The sequence below is a fragment of the Hyperolius riggenbachi genome, chromosome 7 (assembly GCF_040937935.1).
Source record: "Hyperolius riggenbachi isolate aHypRig1 chromosome 7, aHypRig1.pri, whole genome shotgun sequence".
Classification (NCBI taxonomy): Eukaryota; Metazoa; Chordata; class Amphibia; order Anura; family Hyperoliidae; genus Hyperolius; species Hyperolius riggenbachi.
In genome coordinates, this window is record NC_090652.1 from 312158186 (window position 1) to 312167079 (window position 8894).

Consider the following 8894-nt stretch of genomic DNA (forward strand, 5'->3'; position numbering starts at 1 on the left):
CAAGGAACACCAAGAGCCCCAATAGTGTATTATGTACTGGTAAATGGTTACTAGATAGAGTAAATATTAATACTCACAAACCAGGGTTACCATTAGGCAACCACTGTAAAGGCAGGTGGGGAGATTTTCCTGACCCCACTCAGGAATAAGAAGTCACTCTCTGTAGATGAGAAGAAAGGGGGTTCAACCCTCCACCCAGGGGGGACTCCATATTATGCAGGAGAACAGAGGCGCCAAAAGGATAAATTCTTGGTAAATAGAGGAGGTAGTGGTGGACTTACCTCCTCCAAGTAGACCCACAACGACTGTAGTAAAGACAGTCAATATATTTTATTTATGAACTCCAAATATGTAACGCGTTTTGCAGGTTTGATCCCGCTTCATCAAGCAATAACAACGGAGCAATAGCATATGGGGTCAGTAGAAGAGCCAGGCACCTCTGTCACAGCACCCTACTGGCGTAACAATAGGCCCTGCAGCCCCTGCTCCCTTGGCCCGCTCGGGGCCGTTTTGTGGGGGCTGGAGGGGTGGCAGCATGAGGGGAAAGCCTTGGCCACAGTCAGCGGGGAGAGGGGAAGTCCCCCCCCCCCTCCCTCACCTCGGGGCTCTCCCCTCTGCGCTCCCCTCCAGCTTAAGTTACAGTGTGGGCAGCGGGCAGCGGCGGGCAGGTACATACCTTCCGTGCGTTCCACCGCATACTCCTCGCTCTAGCGTCTGACGTCACTCCTGGATCAGCTTTCTCTGACGTCACTCCCGCTCATCCAGGAGGAAGCAGGGACCAGGAGAACACACAGGTGAAGAGAGCCCGGAAAGCCGACTCCTCCATGGGCGCCGCGCACTGACAGCCTGCAGTACCGTTACAGGACACCAGGTGTCATCAGCAGTGATGACGGGATGATGACTTGACGTCTGACGCAGGCAGCCCAGGAGGAGTCAAGGAAGGTGATCGAACTGGTAATCTTCTTTCTTCTTCCATTTGACTGCACCGCGCGTCACCAGCTCCCTATCAGTTATGTCCTTCTGCCTCCACCCCCTTCTTCTACTTGCCAGTCTGCGCCCAGGGCGGTCGCCCTGCCCGCACTGCCCAAGAAACGGCCCTGCGAGATATTCTACTTAGAACACAATTATTTGAGTATGAAAGGCGGAAAGGGGAGATATGTGTGCAGCATCTTGAGAACGGCCCCCCCTGCTACAGATACGGGTCAAGACCTGTGACCTGAAATTACTCCGAAATAGTGTGTAGCGAACGTGACACCTGTGTGAGAAGCGTCCGCTGCCAGCTGGCGTCCCCTGGCTGAACAGGCAGTGCAGCTAAATCTCTTCCTTTCTTTCCGCACTCTTCCTTTGTTGACTCGAAGCTGATTTGGGCTTCAATATTTGGCAATAAATTATGTTGCATAACAAGGCCAGGAGAATGCCATCAGCCCAGCAGCTGTCGCCCTGTCCCCCGCCCTGTCACCCGGGTACATCGTAAATCGCAGCAAGTTTTATGGCCGATGGAGTCAGCTGGATGGTAAAATAGCCACATCAGCTTTCTCTGCCATTTTTATTGCCAATGACAGTTTCCTTGTGGGGTTGAAAATAGACGCATCTCTCTGGCTGGTGGAAAGCGTCCAGCTTGTGATCAGAACCAGGGCTGGCTGAGGGTCAGGAGGAGGGGGCTGCCTACTGCTAGTCACCATCACTAGATGCATACTGGCTGGCAGTGAGCAGGCAGCAGTCAGTTGCTGAGGAGGAAACGAGGATCTATGCATTGTTGTTGAATTTTTTTTTTCTTTATTTTGCAAGACAACAACATTGGCTGCAGAACTTTTTAGGCCACGTTCAGAGTGGTGCATTCCGGTGTGGCACAAAGGCCACTTTGTACCGGGGCTTACCGGACTGCATTGCACCACCTATAGTTCACAGTGCAGCACGGGGCTTTAGTATAACGGCGTCAAGCATGGTAAAGCACTGGATGCAGTGTGTTACCGATAAAAAACCCGTTATAGCCCATTCGCGTTTACTGTGAAGCATACTTTTCATTGACTGTATGCTTCACTGCGGGTAACGTGCAGTGTCACATGGAACTCAACGGTCGCTGTGAATGTGGCCTCTGGCATAATTCATTTAAAGTAAAGTTTAATTAAATACATATAGGAGAAACTGGGGGAGAAAAAGCGCATCTTATAGTCTGAAAAATATGGTATGTACCCCATGTATTGCTCTTACTCTGTACAGCACCACAGAATATTTTGGTGCGTTATTATTAATCACTAATAATAATAATAATAATAAAGTTGCACGTGATTCTCCTGAGTTTTCTCCTAGGAGATCATTTTTCTTCTCCTCTTTAAAATAACTTTTCAGCTCTTTGCAAGAGTAACAACTGAATAAGTACCAAAAAGTAGGTAAAAAAAGCACTGCCAAAATTATTCAGAGTATTTTCTTGGTTGCTGGTGGTTTAAAGGGAACCAGAGAGGAAGCACCCTTGTGTATTTTACCATGTATATCAGTAAGAACATTAGAGAAAACACTTACCATGCTCTCTGTTTCCTCCTCACTGCTAAAAGTGTCTGTTATCAGCTGTGATAAGAATCCCAGACTGAGCATTCAGTCTGGCTTTGCAGGGAATAATTATAGCTGAGTCATTATAGCAGAGCCACAAGGCGGCAGGCTTGGGCTTGAAAAGACACCAGAGAAGACAGACTCAGCTATAATCTTTCCGTAGCAAAGCTAGACTGAGTGCTCAGTCGGGGATTCTTATCAGAGGTGATAACAGGCAGATTAAACAGAGAACAATGAAACAAAGAGCAGATTAGGTGTTTACTGTCATGTTCCCACTGATTTATAAGGTAAAATACATGAAGGTGCTTCATCTCTGGTTCTCTTTAAAAGGCATTTTATTGATAAGGTGTAAAATATCGCCTAGGAGAAAACTCAGGAGAAAAAGTAAATTGCATATGGATCCATGTCTCTCATCGACCATCTCGGGTCCTCACTACTTCGGTGAGCTGCACAGGACTGGGGGAGGGGGGGGGGCTAAGCTGCACCTTGCAGGGCGGGGGTATCAGGCTCTATGCCCAGAGCCAGCCTCTAGTGTGATGGGCTGTGCAGGACTGGGGGGGAGGGGCTAAGCTGCACCTTGCAGGGTATGGGTATCAGGCTCTATGCCCAGGGCCAGCCTCTGGTGTGATGGGCTGTGCAGGACTGGGAGGGAGGGGCTAAGCTTCCCCTTGCAGGGTATGGGTATCAGGCTCTATGCCCAGGGCCAGCCTCTAGTGTGATGGGCTGTGCAGGACTGGGAGGGAGGGGCTAAGCTTCCCCTTGCAGGGTATGGGTATCAGGCTCTATGCCCAGGGACAGCCTCTAGTGTGATGGGCTGTGCAGGACTGGGGGGGGGGGGGGGGAGGGGCTAAGCTGCCCCTTGCAGGGTATGGGTATCAGGCTCTATGCCCAGGGCCAGCCTCTGGTGTGATGGGCTGTGCAGGACTGGGAGGGAGGGGCTAAGCTGCACCTTGCAGGGTGGGGGTATTAGGCTCTATGCCCAGGGCCAGCCTCTGGTGTGATGGGCTGTGCAGGACTGGGGGGAGGGGCTAAACTGCCCCTTGCAGGACGAGATTTCAACCTCTATGGCAGGGTCAGCCTCTAGTGTGATGGGCTGTGCAGGACTGGGGGGAGGAGCTAAGCTGCACCTTGCAGGGTGGGGGTATCAGGCTCTATGCCCAGGGCCAGCCTCTAGTGTGATGGGCTGTGCAGGACTGGGAGGGAGGGGCTAAACTGACCCTTGCAGGGCGAGATTTCAGGCTCACTGCTCAGGGCCAGCCTCTGGTGTGATGGGCTCTGCAGGACTGGGAGGGAGGGGCTAAGCTGCACCTTGCAGGGTGGGGGTATCAGGCTCTATGCCCAGGGCCAGCCTCTAGTGTGATGGGCTGTGTAGGACTGGGAGGGAGGGGCTAAGCCAAAGCTGTCCCTGCTTGCAGCGTGGTATTTCAGGCTCATTCTCCCGGGCACACCGTGGCCTTTTGCAAGGAAGATGTGGAAGTGTGATCTGCTGTATATAGTGCCGTCTTCATAGCTCAGCAACAGGGGCGTAGCAATAGGGGTTGCAGAGGTTGCGACCGCATCGGGGCCCTTGGACCAGAGGGGCCCCGAAGGGCCCTCCCTCAACTACAGTATTAGCTCTCTATTGGTCCTGTGCTCATAATAATTACTTCTATAGATACTTTGAACAGTGGTAATCAGTAACAAACTGTTCCCCATCCCCTTCTTGCACCTCTGACACTGTAGTTGCCATTGGCAGGTTTTGGTGCCGCCGTATCAATTGTTATGTATAGAGTGCTTGGGGGAGCCCTATTGTAAAACTTGCATCAGGGCCCACAGCTCCTTAGCTACGCCACTGCTCAGCAATAATATGCAGGGAGCCTCTGACATCACGGGAGTAACAAATGAGAGGTAACCGCCCCATCTGATGACTTTATCTGCACAGGCTCTGCACCATATTCTACAGGCGACAGAGAAGTGTGGAGCCGGCCATTACTGACCCCCTTTCTAAGAGAACGATGATTTCCTGGCTGCCTTACCCGCCCTCTGATATCCTGTTTCTGCATCCTGAACAGCGCTGCTTGGGAATTTTCGCCAAAGTCATTTTAGCATTGATAATGCCATTTTCATTCATGAGAATACATTCGGGAAAGTACTTTTTATTTTTCGCAATATGGTCAAAGGAAAAAAAATTTTGTTATGCGAAAATTTGCAACAAAATTAAAAAAATCATTTGAATATTTTGTAAAAAAATTTTAAAAAGCAAAAAAAAAAATCACCTTTTAATGCAGAAATTTGCAAAAACATGAAAAATCACAAACCTATTAAAAAAGGATTTGTAAAGGTATTTTCGCTCAAAAGTCGAAATTTACCGTACATTATTTTTGCGAAAATGAATGCGAAAGGAATATCAGCATTTTTGCTTATCACTGATCCTAAACTTCTGATCTGCATTGTTGCTCTGGGGCATTTATAAAAGATATTAACCTCCTTGGCGGTAAACCTGACATGTCGGGCGTGCCGCTCACTCACCTCAGGAGTCCCCCAGTATAAAATGAATAGATTGCATGCTTGCAAAATGTTTAGCTAGCACTAGGCTAGCTAGTATAGGTGGCCAGAACCCCCTGATTGCTTCTGATCCCCCTGATCCAGCCGCTTATACATTACTCAGCCTGGCTCCAGCGATCGCTGCAGCCTTGCCGCACAGCTACGGTCTTCTCTATGGGAAGGATTGTGACTGCGCATGACGTCAGTGATGTCATGGACGCTCCTCCCCATAGAGAGACTGCAAAACGTCCTTAGCGGCGTAATGCTCAGGAGGTTAAAGTGTAACTGTCGGGCATAAAATCAAAAATCAATTCTTTATTTTTATCTGGTAAACAAGTAATAAGGATGCTAACCAGGCAATCCAAAAGTTAAAATCTCTATTACTTTTCTTGTTGATAAATGATCATTCCCCAGTTTACCTAACTCTTATTTGGTACACACAAAATTTGGTACACAAAAAGGAAGTTGCAGGGCATGCTGGGTTGTTCTTTTTTTTTTTTTTTTGCTTCTGTACATTAGTTAAGTCTGAAGGGACATAAAGAAGCAAAAAAAGACAACCTAGCATGCCCTGCAACTTCCTTTGTGCGGCAACGTACCAAATAAGAGTCAGGTAAACTGGGGAATGATCATTTATCAACAAGAAAAGTAATAGTGATTTTAACTTTTGGATTGCCTGGTTAGCATCCTTATTACTTGTTTACCAGATAAAAATGAAGAATTGATTTATGATTTTATGCCCGACAGTTACGCTTTAAAGAGAAACTGAAGCGAATATGAAAACAAAAAACAGATAGGGGAGGCTCTGGGTCCTATAGCCTTAGAGAGCCTTCCTGTTCCTCTCCTCCTCCTTCCTCATCCTCTCATTCCCTCACAGGCTCCTCCTCCATTTAAATCACCCACCGCGGGAGGCTTCTGAAGTCTTTAAGAGCCCCAAATAGCCGAACTTACGAGATCCCTTACGGAGGATCCAGAAGGCGGAGGATGGCAGCGAGGGAGCGATCAGGCCGAAGGGGGCTGGAGGAAGCCCCAGGTATGTATACATTTTTTCTATCATGTCATCTTAGGTACACTTTCAAATAAAATACAACATGCACTCATTTTTTTGTACAACCCGTGAGATTCCTCACTGGGATTCACTGGCTGCATTCAATCACAGACAAATGCACATATCGGCCTGGTGCACACCAAAACCCGCTAGCAGATCCGCAAAATGCTAGCAGATTTTGGCCTCTTGCACACTGCAAGCAATTCAGATTCAGATTCCGCTTTTTAATCTGTTTTTACTTCCGATTCAGATTCAGATTTGCAGTTTGCTCCTTGCACACTGCAAATCTGAATCTGAATCGGAGGTAAAAACTGATTAAAAAGCGGAATCTGAATCGGAATCGCGTGCAGTGTGCAAGAGAAAAAAAATTAGAAAATGTGTTCATTCACATGAAGCCAGCAGATGCCAACCACACAAAAAAGATAATTCCTTACATATAAGGGGAAGTTCCCTGAGCTGTGGCAAAGCCATTGTCATCCGGGGTTCCTAAGCTGAGGGCGGGTGTGAATGTGTCCTACACAATGATGAGCTCATCCACAATGGGACACACATCTGAATGGGAAGAAAAGCGAAACAATCAACTTACCTCAGGCTGCTCATTGGGCTGGAGGCCCTGAGCCTTTCTTGATGGAGCTCCTGGAGGGGTCGGGGGCTGGAAGGGTTATTCAGTTTATTGAGTGCCATTGAGTCAACCACCATTTCTTCTTTTGTGTTGACTTTTGTATGCAGAGACAAGGGGATTCTTCTGATGGTCCCACCTGCTGTGAGCTGCATCCAGTGAATTGTAGGACAACCTCAGGCAGGTTCACCATCTAGCTTCTGGCCCATCCAGATGAGTCCCCCATTGTTGATGTGTTCATGGTGTAGGATGCGTCTGTCTCCACTGGTAGTGTAGGAGCTTCAGAATACAATGGACACCCAGAATATGGTTCTGAGACTTACCCTTAAGTCCATCTGCAGCCTCTACATTTGTGTCATGTCATTTCCTTAAAGTAAAACTGTAAAAGAAAAAAAAAACTGCCCCTGGGGGTTACTTACCCCTGGAGGGGGAGGCCTCTGGATCCTAATGAGACTTCCCCCCGTCTTCTTCACCCTCAAGGATCCAGCTCTGGAAGCCCAAGAAAAATCGACAACTGACAAGCTGTAGTGCAGTAATGGGTGCAATATTTACATACTGCACCCCTGTGCAGGCTCAGTAGCGGCTTTCCAATGGGCTCCTAGGGAAATAGATGAGTCCCATGGAAGGTAAGTATTTACATGGCCGCTGTTCGGAGGGAGCCAGCGATGGAATCCCCCAAGCTACAGAGGATGGGGAAGCCTGATTGTGACCATGAGGCTCCCCCCTCTCAAGGTAAGTATCCCTCCAGAGGCTGTTTATTTTTTCATACAGATTCTCTTATCTAACTTATCATGAACAAAACGAAGATTGTGATATATCCACCTTCTCTCTCTGCTCCCCCCTCCCATAGTGACCATCAGGGCCGGATTTAGGCCAAGGCCACCTAGGCCATGGCCTAGGGCAACACAGGAGGAAGGGCACCAAAGCAGCAAACTTGCAAATGCTGTAGTGCAAGGAGATCAGGCGAGCGCCTGACCACGGTACTCTGCTGTCAGCCGCCGGTGCCGCAGCCACCTTGCTCTCTGTGCACAATTGCATTGTGGCCGGCGGCTATAGACTTGGGCAGCATTGGAGACAGAGGGGAAGAGGAAGCTTCTGCACTGGAGAGGAGAAATGAGTGACACTGATGGCTGCTGCGGTGTGTGAAGGCGAGCTGGCTACCTATACTGAAAGGGGGGAAGGTGGGGAAAAAGGAGGGATTAAGGGAGTCATCTCTCTACCTATACTGGAGGGAAAGCGGGGAAGAGTCATCTTGCTACCTATACTGGAGGGAAAGGGGGGAGGAGTCATCTTGCTACCTATACTGGGGGGGAGGGGGCAGTTGTCATCAGGCTACCTATACTAGAGGGAAGAAGGGAGGCTTCTTCACCGCAATAACCGCAACTCCTAAAGCTTGCTGTCTGAGGGTAAGTCTGGATTCTGCTCTCTCATTTAGACCACATGTAGTTGCGTGTGGTCCGGTGTAAGTCATGGAGAGAATCTGAAGACATAACAGCAAAACTTGTTTAGGTCATGCCTTTAATGACTAACTGTACAACATTTTTTGCAAGCTTTCGAAACTTTAAGTTTCTTCTTCAAGCATGTTTTAGATCTGGTTTAGAACAATACCACACATGAACACCTTAACTACCTCCTGCTACTTCCATCTCAAAAATATCTGCAGAATTCGTCACGTCTTTTCAAAGGAGGCTACTAAAATGCTGGTACATGCTCTAATCATATCCCGTCTCGACTACTGTAACATTCTACTCTGCAGTCTCCTACCAACAACCTCTCCAGACCTTACTCAACTCTGCTGCCTGTCTCATCCACCTCTCCTCCCACTCCTCTAAGGTAGAGTGACCAGATTTTTGTGGGTCCAACCTGGGACGGGGAGGGGGGCGGGGGGGGGGTCGAAAAGTGGGGAGGACTGAGGAGCGCGCAGTGGTGAAGACGGGGGGGGGGGGAGGTGCTGCGCCGCGGCGGAAAATGGGTTTGGCCATGACATTGTATGGGCGGAGCTAACGTAATGATGTAACAGCGAGGCATAAGAAAGCAGTGTTTACGCCATGATGTGGACAAACGAGACTTTGCATCATGGGTGTGCAGAAACTGTGTGATGGTAATAGTATACCGTAACCACAAAGCAGCAAACATAGCCATCTATGACCATTAAATAAT